This window comes from Anas acuta, chromosome 20, assembly GCF_963932015.1.
Source record: "Anas acuta chromosome 20, bAnaAcu1.1, whole genome shotgun sequence".
Lineage (NCBI taxonomy): Eukaryota > Metazoa > Chordata > Aves > Anseriformes > Anatidae > Anas > Anas acuta.
In genome coordinates, this window is record NC_088998.1 from 4,676,990 (window position 1) to 4,687,715 (window position 10,726).

General features: G+C 50.5%; 1 protein-coding gene across 1 annotated transcript in view; it reads right to left on the bottom strand.

Annotated features, from left to right (window-relative positions):
- Window positions 1-8,654, bottom strand: part of BRINP1 (BMP/retinoic acid inducible neural specific 1) — an 84,635-nt gene extending 75,981 nt beyond the window's left edge. The window contains exon 1 of the mRNA XM_068656932.1: window positions 8,222-8,654. The gene's annotated coding sequence lies outside the window, so the exon portion shown is untranslated. The remainder of the gene's footprint in view (window positions 1-8,221) is intronic.
- Window positions 8,655-10,726: the final 2,072 nt, after the last annotated feature.

Consider the following 10,726-nt stretch of genomic DNA (forward strand, 5'->3'; position numbering starts at 1 on the left):
AGCCCTTTACACTTCAAATCCGTCCAGACTTTCATCTCAGCAACTTTCTGCAGCAGGGAATTGTGTAGCTTCACTATAGGCTGAAGAAAGGAGTATTTCCTTTTAATTTGCTTGAAAAGTTGTGCCCTTTAATTTTGATGTGTCCCCTTGTTCTTGTATCATCAAAGCATTAAAACGTTTCTGATCACTTTTCATTCTAACCTTCATATACTTTTGTGCTAGAACCCAAATGTCCCTTCTTACTCCAGCTTTCCCATACTAAATAAACTATTATTTCCCCATTTAACTTGGTAATATTTGTAAAGCAATTTAAAATATATTAATATGGTTCAATTATAATACCACTTCTATTTTCAGTCCTTCCTTTTAATGTCTCAAGTATCCATCTAATTTGCCATCAATCTCCATTGATTCTCCTTCTGATTATATGTTAGTCTTTATAATATCCCAGGGAATGTTTCTTCTGCCTTCCTGACCAGCATTTTGGAACAAAGAAACTGAATTCCAGCGGATCACAAACATGATTCACTCTGCATTCAGCATGTGTATGGATTTGCAGTTGCTTAGACTTTGATCTTGCAGTCAGGTTTCATTACATTCATTGGACTGTAATAAGGAATTTATCTATGAAATTCAGACCACAGGATTGGGCCCTTTGCAGATATGATTGCACTGGTCTGTGACACTTGATGTCTAAAAGCAAGCCTACATTCAGTATTCTTTGAGCGATATTTAAGCACTCAGTTATGTACTCTGCAATAATGGGGCCTGGAAGCCATGGAGACAAGGGCATGATGTGATGTCTATGCAGTCATAGATAAGGCAGGAATGGAGAATGAGAGACAGTTATCTACTCTTTCTTGTTTAACCAAAAGTTGGAAGCACCCAAGAAAATTATGTGGTAGCTCTAAAAAAAACAAATGAAATACTTCTGCACATGACCCATAATTTCTTTTCTGCAGGATGTTGTGGAAACCAAAAGCATAAGAGGGCTCCAGGAGGAATTAGCCATGCTCACACAAGCTAGACCTCCTGGTGACACTGCACACAGTTGTCATGAGACATCGGTCAGCTCTGCATGTCCCCAGACAGCCAGCAGGTTGTCCCAGGGGTGGCAGCACTCACCCAGGCCTCTCTGATCCCTTCAGTGTCCGCCACTGACCATGATGGGACACAGAGTTAAGGCTAAATGAACCTTACACTTCATTCAGGGTGGCAGTTCTGGTATAGCCCTTACCCTGTCATCCTGTCTCGGTGTCTTAAGTCAAGGGACTTTCCTTGGTTTTTGATGCTTTTTCATTTGTTTGAGCATCCTGTATTTATTTTTGCCATTCTGCAGAGATATTCTATTCCTCTACTTTCAACAAATGTTGCTTTCTCCTGCTGTTTTGGTCAGAGCACTTCTCAATTGTTCGCGGTTTTAACAAGGCCTGACCCAGCTCCATCACCAAATTGTACCACTCCTTCCTCCATTTCACTATCAAACACCCAGAGCAACACACCCAGTTCTGATTGCTGCCTTTTGCCATTAACTTTTCTCTCCTAAGAAGCAAATACAAGGATTGATATATATATATCTATATCTATAAATGTACACACACACACAAAATAATTTTATACAAATATTTACCAGAACTCAAATTACAGCTAATAGTCTACTTTAAGCCAACGACATAAATATTCTTGTAGAATGTTAATGGGTGGCAATCTAACCTGCCTGGTTAGATTTATCTACTAGCTAGCTTAAAATACAGTACAGCAGCCCACCCTCATTTTCAAATACTTTCTAGTGCTCTTTAGGAGAATGGTCATGGCAGATAAAAATATTACCAGGCAAAAATATTCTCAGGCAAAAAAGAGTGAAGCCTGGAGTTGTTTTACAGAAACAACTTGGAATTTGGACAACATGACATAAGCAATTCTAGAAATAGCTGCTGGTCTTAAGGCTACGTTACGTGTTCCCATTGCTGCTTTATGTCCGTTCACAATTTTAGCACAAACGTTGTGCTGTCTTTGTTAGCTATCCCCTTTCTACTTCCTCAGTATTTCTCAAGCATTCTTCAGGCTCACCTTGTATCTCCTACGCTCTCCTTGCTCCCTCAAAACACATCTTTGATTTTTTACTGAAAATCTCTCACAGCATGAGAAATGCCTGGAATAACACTAACATCCTCATATTCTAGGCAAGGAGGTGGCCTGAGCCAGGAGGGACCTATAGCCACATATGTACCCCGGCATATGTCTGAGGGTTTCGCTACCCGCTCACCATCTGTACCTGCTTGAAGAGCAGTCACACGCCGAAAGCAGCCAGGCTGCTCCAGCACTCGTAGCCTCACTGCTGCTTATTCCACCGACACCAGAAGTCCAGCTGGAGAGATTCTCCCCTTCTCATCGTGGTTCTCCTGCCTGTCCTGAATTTGGCCTCCTCCCCAGGGTCACAGTTCGGTTCCTTTTGTCCTTCATTGGTTAGTTTTAGCTTCTTTGCACTTTTCTAATGATTGCTCTGAACTGCTGAACAAACGTCTTTTATTTATTCTTCTGGTTCTGGCAGCTCCACCTGGAATGTATTGCCTGCACAAGGCAATGGTTTTAAAGCTCATCCTCCCTGTCTTCCACCCTGCTTAGCAAGTCAGCATCCACAACTGCAAGGATAAATTATCACAAAGGTCCCCAGTGTTTGCAACGTATCTGACAACCTCATGCACTGCTCCAGTGGGGTAAAGAGATGGCTAAATGGGAGCAGTTTTGCTGACTCAGGACTTCTAGACAAAATTGCATCCAAAATTGTGATGGACACAGTAGAATCTAGAGCACAGGCCAGGTTCTAAATCATGCTCTAAATCAAACCCTGAGATAGAGATCCTTGCTCACCATGAAGCCGTTTAACTCCCCTGGCTTCCGCGGGCTGTGATGATTTACAGCACGCAGTTCTTGGCTTTTCACAGGTACTCGCTGTACGACACACATTCAGCTCTAATATGCATAAACGTAGGAGCCCACACCGTAAGAAGTCTTGCTGTAAGGCTCCAGGCTTTAACTTCTACAAACACTGGGTGAAAAAGCACACTTTCTCCCAGGAGAGCCATAAGCCAGGTTCCAAGCATGAAGGGACTGCAAGAACCCAAGCTACCCTGTCGCCTCAGACCCCCTTACTCTGCCGGAAATCTGTCAGTACAGGGGAATGGATAGGAGTGTGAGAGGTCCCTCTGCTATTTATTTTTTTCCTTTACAACAAAAAGCCCTGGAGCAAAATTCTGGATCTGTTCTTGAGAACCTCTTGTAGCTTCGTTTGTATCATTGCCTGGTGTGTATCAGTGCAGAGCTGGTTTTGTTTTAATTTTTTTTAACGTTGGGAAGGAAAGATGTCGCTGCAATGGCATTACTCTGTTAAACAGTGCCCACTGCTAATGCATACAGAAAATTTGTTCTAGGCCTTGAAAGCCGTACTGGTGCTCCTGGCACCTGAACTTCTGTCTCTGCCCAGCCTTTCTGTCACCAACACAAACAGTAATAATAACAATGCATACAACATTAACAATACAAACACCACGCCAGCATGCACCTGGCAAAGGCTAGTCACTGTCCTCCCCTGGAGGCCATCTGGAGCTGGGTTAGATGCTCTGCTCTGATCAGCTTCTGCGGCTCTGCCTTACTCATAGCCCTACTGCCAGGGGAAAGGCGCTCCAGCAGCAATGAAACTGGTTGTTTTTATGAAGTAGGAGAGGGGAATTATTTGTGTGAGAGTCGAAGCATTGCAGCTCCTGCGTCAACACCTTGAGACGTGCCATCAGCTGAGCCGCAGGGGCCTCAGTGCCACCACGGTCCCTGCTCGTAGCCAGCGCCGAGTGGACCTGTCAGGGGATGTGGCAGCAGCACTGCGGTAGGTATGTATGCTCTGCCAGCTGCACCTTGTGGGCTTCTATGAAATGGGATGCAGTACATGACTTCGGGAGAACAAATAACAAAAATAAATAAGAATCTTTCTCTTGTTCCTGTGATGCTGCTCACAGGCCTTCCTGCCTCCTGGCTGCATGAAAGCAGTGCGCTGAGCAGAGGGCTGCAAAGGTGCGGGCGTGTTGTAAGGATCCCTGGCCCAAGCACTGAGCGAATCCAGGGCCTGACCCTCAGCCACTTTTCCAAATGACATGATTATGCCAGTTTATGCCGCCTTCATTTAGGGTCTGATTCAGCATTGCCAAAGTAAACTTGAGTCTTTCGCTTGTCTTCAGCTCAGTCTAAATCAGATGCTCCGCTGATTTCTGCTTTTTCTCCCATCCCTCCCACTAGTCCCAGCATTTTTTCTCTCCTGAAATGGTGCTATTCAGCCCCTCATGCCAGCAACAGCTGTCCTGTGCCTACTCCCAAACCACGCTGAACATCACTCGATCTATCTAGTCCAACTCTGCCCATGCTCGGCTCTCTCTGGACAGAGGAACCCAGGAGATACATCCAGTTTCCTTCCCCAGGCCTACCTGTTTGATAATGTTTCCCTTTCCCACACCAATTACGAGTTGCAGCCCTCCTGGATGTGGCAGCATGGCACTGCACGGCAAAACCTCCTGGGGCACCCAAAACACCTTGGGCTGCTCCCTATAGCCAGGAGGAGATGCTCTGCCCTGACTCAGCTCAGCACCAACGCTAAGCCAGCCTCTTATCCTGCCCCGGGCAGCAGCCATCTTCCAGGCACGAGGAAAAAGCAGAGGATCGGACCGTGGGTTTATTTAGAAGCTGGGTCTCTCCGTGCATGGATATTCTCCCTTTTGGTGAAGCTGCTCTTGTGTGGCCTGGAAGGAAATGGGCCAAGGTCCTTACGGTTGTAAAAATCTCGTGATACTTTTTGAGAGAGGGATGGTGTAAATCAAAGCGCAGGGCACCAGCCACCTAACTCTGGGTAATTTATATTCTGCCTCGCTAAGTTCATCTCTGCACTTTCAATGCATGAAGCGATTTTTCACTTCCCCTGTAGTATTTGCTGGCACGGAAAAGCTGCTGGGCTCTGTCCCAGAAGTAGCTGCATTTCATCACCGGGCCAAAGCCTCCTGCGCGCATCGGGCCAGATCCTGGGCAGGATTCCCGCACCCACCAGCGGGGCTCTGCCGCCTTGCAGCGGGAAGGATCCGGCCCCAACCCATTCAGCTGCACCTGGCCTCCTCGGAGAAGAGAGCCCTGTTGTTATTTATCCCTCTCCCCCCCCCGGGTCCCCGGAGCGTTATCAGCGCTTGGCTCCCTCTCCGCGGGGCCGGGGCAGGCAGGGGGGAGGTGGGAGCTCTCCCCCCCCCCCCCGGCTCGGCTCGGCTCGGCTCGGCTCGGGTGGGCTGCGTGGAGCCACAGCGCCCCCTCCCGGGACAAGGCGCCGCCGCCCGCCCGGCGGCTCCGCGGAGCTGCGCGGCTGCGGAGCGGGTCCCGACCGCGGGGGGACGGGGACCGGGGAGGGGGGGGTCCCCGCTTGGTTCTCCGCACGAAGCGGCATGATGCTCTGTGCCTAGCTGATTTTCATCCTCGTTTCCAAGCTTACGGGATTTTCATCCTTGTTTTCGAGCTTTGGAGATATATATAAATACATACATACATATATATATATATATTTATTATTACTATTATTTTTTTATTTTTTTTTCTGAACCTTCCTGCGTCAGATGCTCACACCGTGCTGACACCGAGCCCTGGGCAGACTCTAGAAATCCACATCCATCCATTTCTGGGGGTGGGCAGGGAGCCAGCGCGAACGCACCGGTTCCTGACCGGAGCCAGTTTCTGCAGCGCTTTCCTGAGCAATGCACTCAGCGCAGGCACCGGGACTTCTGCCTGAGCAAAGACAGAGGGATTTGGCTTTGAAGTATTTCTGTTACACAGACAACAGCGATTATGGTCTGCTGGCAGACCTGCTCCCTTGTAGTGGTTAGCATCAGCCTTACGCATACTTCCAACGTAGTAAACAGTGAAGGTGAGGAGGGAACAGAGCTATGCTCTCCATCACCTCTTTTGGGATACCTTTTTACCCACAGCGAGCCAATTCACCATATGTTCCTCCCCTCCAAAGTTTTAACATGGACTCTAGTCGGCCCCATTCCATTCCTGCTCTCAGAGAACAGCACAGCCTCCTTCCTAGGCCCAATGGAAAGAGGGGAAGGGGAGGAAGGTCAGAGGGGGGTGCTGGTTAAATACCTCTAATGCCAGTGACATCATCTCCCCCGTGTGTACTATGCCAGTTCTGACCGGAGGAGCTTGCAAAGGCAGATTCGTGTTTGTACTCTAAGGGTGGGAAGGTTTTGCTCTGAACCTGGGTACGGCTGAAGTGGAGCCTGCGCTGTGTATGTTTAGCTATAGATGCATATGCGGTTTTGTTCACACACACGCTCAGACGTGGAAAAAGCAAATGTGACTCCAGCACAGCACTTCACGTTCTCACAGACTGGTCCTTGATCAGAGAGGGTATGACAGGTATGGGATTGCCACTGCTCCCCCCAGCCATTCCCTGGTCCCCTGGCTGCTGCTTTTCCAGTAGCAAAATCATTACTGAGTTCGAGGGAACATGCAAAGAGCAGTAAAACAAATGCAGACTCACAAAACGCCTTTTCTGCTGCGTGGCAAAGGGCTTTGGAGTCAGACAAACCCCAAATCAATGCCTGGAACCAACTATGAAGGAGAAGCCTACGATTAAGGCACAAACCACCTAACAAGAGACTTGCAAAGAAGACAGCGTGTGCATGCTCGTGTGAATGTCTGAATCCTTGATTCACATAAAGAGAATATCAATGCAGTCCTGCACATTACAGTGCCTGTTCGCGTGGAGATCAGGACTGTGTGTCTGCACGCAGGGGAGCTGCGGGGCTGTGTAGCTTCCATGGGAGAGCAAGATTGAGCCGCTAGGCTTCAGCACGGGGTTTAAGCATGTGTTTAAGCGTGCCGGCTGTACGAGTTCAGCAACGTGTGCTTTATGTGCTTAGCGTGTACATGCGTGCAAGGAAAACGCGACTGCTTCTCTATGTGCTGTGTGGGAGGGAGAGAGCCTGGGTTTGTCTGTCTGTCACTCACAAGCACATCTGATCAATCTTTTTCCCTTTTAAGGAACAGAAAGATTATATTCTCTTATATTCTTATATTTCTTGCGCCAAAGCATCGTCTCCTTGTTACTTGCTGTCTCTTCCTCTCACTAACCCTCAAATACTTCTCCACAACTCTCAGGAAAGCAGCTTAACTGCCATTAACGAATGATTATTATGCACCCAGATGAACAGCCAGAGTAAAGCACGAAGGATCCTTCTGTCCTACCTAGTGCAGATGTCACTCAAAGGCTAAAGCCACACGTTGAGATTGCCAGCGTTTCATCTGCTGCTTGTTTCTCTCCATGAAAAGGAGACTGCATCTAAGAAGCGACCCCCTCCTCCTTTCCCCACTCCCAAGCAGAAGCACGGAGGGACTCTCCGAAGCCAAAACACACACTCACACCTACACCCACCTCTCTTTGGGTCATTGCTGTGTCTTTAGACCTGGGCTGTGCCAGACCTCAGGGTTGATGCAATGGCGTGGAGATGCCCTGCGTCCCCCTATTCCCCATGGGCTGCAAAAGGCAAAGTTACGCTCGGCAGCAGCCTCACAAGCAGCGCTGAGAGCCGAGCTGGGGGAAACCAGGCTCCTGCGCTGTGGGATGCGTCCCCCCCCCACCATCGCTGCCCTCCCCCGGCTCTGCCGCTGTCTCCCCGTGCCCACCAGAAGTCGAGGCAATCAGCCCAGTGTGGGATTCAAGGCGACAGACTTTCCTTTTCCTCCGCGATTTGCTTGTCACTTGCTAAAGCGGAGCGGCGGATTAAGTGGAGATGACACCATCTCCTTGGGGACGGTCGTCCCCCCCCGCTCCGGGCTGTCTCGATACTCCGGAATACAGATGGAGCCTGGCTGCATCCCACCCCCAGCTCAACCAGCCGGGGCTGAGCCCCCACCGCCAGCATCCTCCAAGGGGCCTCATCCTTCTCCAGCCCTCCCAGTCCTCCCAGTGCCGGCCAAGCTCATCCTCACGCACACCCCATCACCAACCGGGCTGCAGGACTTCTCCCAGCCGGTGTCCCCCCCCCCCCCCGGGAACTCCGTGTTCCCCGAGCCGGCAGGGGGGGGACACAAAAGGGTGCGGGGCTGGGGGAGAGGTGCCACGGGCGTTACACAACGGGGGGAGCCCGCTGGGGGCCGGGGCATCCCTGCAGCCGCAGCGCAGCGCTCGCCTTACCTGCTGCTAATGTCCCTCTCTGGAGGAGATCCGGGCGCCCGTGGGTTTTATTCGGCTCGGTAGGAACTTGTGGGAGAGCTTCTCTGGCCAGCTTGCATACTGGGTGCTGGGTCGGCAATGCAGGCGTGAAAATCCTGGGTGTCTAGCAGTCCTTTTCATGCTCAGACAGAAAATCCCCCTCCTTGATCCAGATCGCGGGCATTAAGGGCAGAGGCAAAAAAAATAAAAATTAAAAAATCCTTTTTTTTTTTTCTTCCCTTTTTCTTTTCGCTTTTTTTTTTTTTTTTTTTTTTCCTTGCCTTTTCAGCCCCCTTCCCTTATTCCTGTGCCCCCCCTCTCCTCTGCTGCTCAGTTCGTAGCCATCGGGGGAAGGAGCAGAGGCAGCAGGGAGAATGGAGAGGGGGTTAGAAATAAAAATGAAAAGGGCTCCAGGAGGGAAGCGAGAGGCTGGGCTTGTCACCGGAGGAGGGGCTTGGAGCGGTCTGGAGAGGATGAATGGGGAAGAGGAGAGCAGGGAGGAGCCCCAGCCTGGCCATTTTATTCTAAGAAGTGTTTTGTACATAATTAGGGACGGGGGAGGGGCAGGCGGGGGCAGAAAGGAGGGACTCCAGCTCCGGCCAGACGGAGGCTGGGCCGTGAGAAGGGAGGCTGAGACGGGGAAGGGCCGCTGGAAGGGGCTGTGGGGGGACCGAAACTTGTCTGCCCCCCGGATTTGGCGAGGAGGCTGCAGAGCAGCGGGTTGAGATTCCGAGCGGCCCCCACCCGTTAAATCTTATTTTTTTTTTCTCCCCTTTTTCTCCCCCTCCCATCCCTCCTTTATTTTCTCCTTACCGGAGCCAGGCAGCGCCGGGCCCCATCCTTTGACCAAGCGGCTGCGGGAGGCAGGGAGGGCCGGGGGGAGGTTTGGGGGGCCTGCCCCCAGCCCGGCCCCCGCCCTGGGGTGCCCACCTCCTCTCGGGGAGGGGGCGCAGGGGCCGCCCCTCACCCCCACCCCCCCGCAAACCCCGCTGCGGTTCAGCACCGCGGAGAGCGGCGGGGCTGAGGGGGCACTCAGGGGCCGGCTCGCCCCCCGGGCTGGCCTGGGGGGGTGAGCCGAGCAGTGCTGAGCCGTGCTGGGCCATGCTGAGCTGTGCTGAGCCGTGCCGAGCCGTGCTGAGCCACCCCGGGAGCCTCCTGTGTCGGCTCCGCAGCTGGGTCCGCCTGGCACAGCCGGCTGAAATCCCATCGTGGGATCAGGGAAGAGCTGGGAAAGGGGTCTCCTCCTCCTTCTCCTCCTCCGCAGCACTTCTCTGGTTCAGATGAACAGGACGGAGCTCTGGGATTACCCGAGTGCTTTAAAAATATATAAGAAAGGCGAGGGAGGAATGAGTTGGAGACGGGTGTGCCTCAAGGGCATCGCCCACCCAGACGAATCTCAGCAGCTCAGCAAAAGCAGCCCAGTGCAGGAAGAGCATCCAACACTCCCTGGCATTGTGCGAGGCTCCTAGACCCCTCAGACAAATCGCTGGTTGTGCTGTGCTGTCAGAAGGGAAAATATTCAGCCACCTTGAGCAAGGTGTATGGGACAAGAAGGACAATGGGGCATGCCCTTTTTCTGCCCCCCCCCCCCCCCCCCCTTCTCTGGCCTGCAAGGACAGTCTGTTCTGTCCTTCTCTCACACATCCACTGTGACTACAAGAACATTGTCTTAAGCTAAATCTTCAGCAAATCTTTTCTGAGCAGAATTAGAAGCTGTTTGGTTAAACTCCAGGCTGCTCTGATAGGGCTGAAGCTTAGCTTATCTGTTACAGTACACCCAAAGCTTTTGAGTTTTACTTTTTTTTTTTTTTCCAGGCAACTGTTCAGCTGTAAAACACACTTCATGGTAAACCACCCCTGATTCTGTCACATTGGCTCATATAAAAGGCTGAAACAATTCTCACAGATCTCCCTGGTACAAGGCCACAGAGGAATGGCGTACACCACGGCAGAGAGGTTTGAGGGATCGGTTCTTATATAGACCATATATCTGCAAAGCACTTGTTTAAACAAATAAATAGTGTCTGGGGTTATCACTAGTGTGTTCTTTCATTGTTGCTCTTGGCATTTACCAGAAATGAAAGGGGGATCCTTCTGTCTTACATGAGGATGTTTGAAATCAAAGCAAAAGCTCCAGGGACAACAGCTGCAGTCACGTGGGATTTACTGATTCAACGAACAGAGCAATACTGGGTGTCATTCCTCACTGCACCTGGGAAGGCTAGCGTGTGATTAGGTCTAGCAAGACCTGGAATGATATTTCATATTCCTGTGAAGGGACACCAAAGAGAAATCAGGTGAGCCTATACTCTTCAGTCATCCAAAGGTCTCCTGAACCTAAAGAACAACCCAAATATTCTCTACAAAGTAACACCTTCTTCCAGAAAGTCAGAGCCAGGGGTGGGTGTCCTGCCCAGAAACAAGAATTACTGTCAATATCATAAAAATATAATGAGAAAAATATAAAATGAAATGAAAATAGAAGTT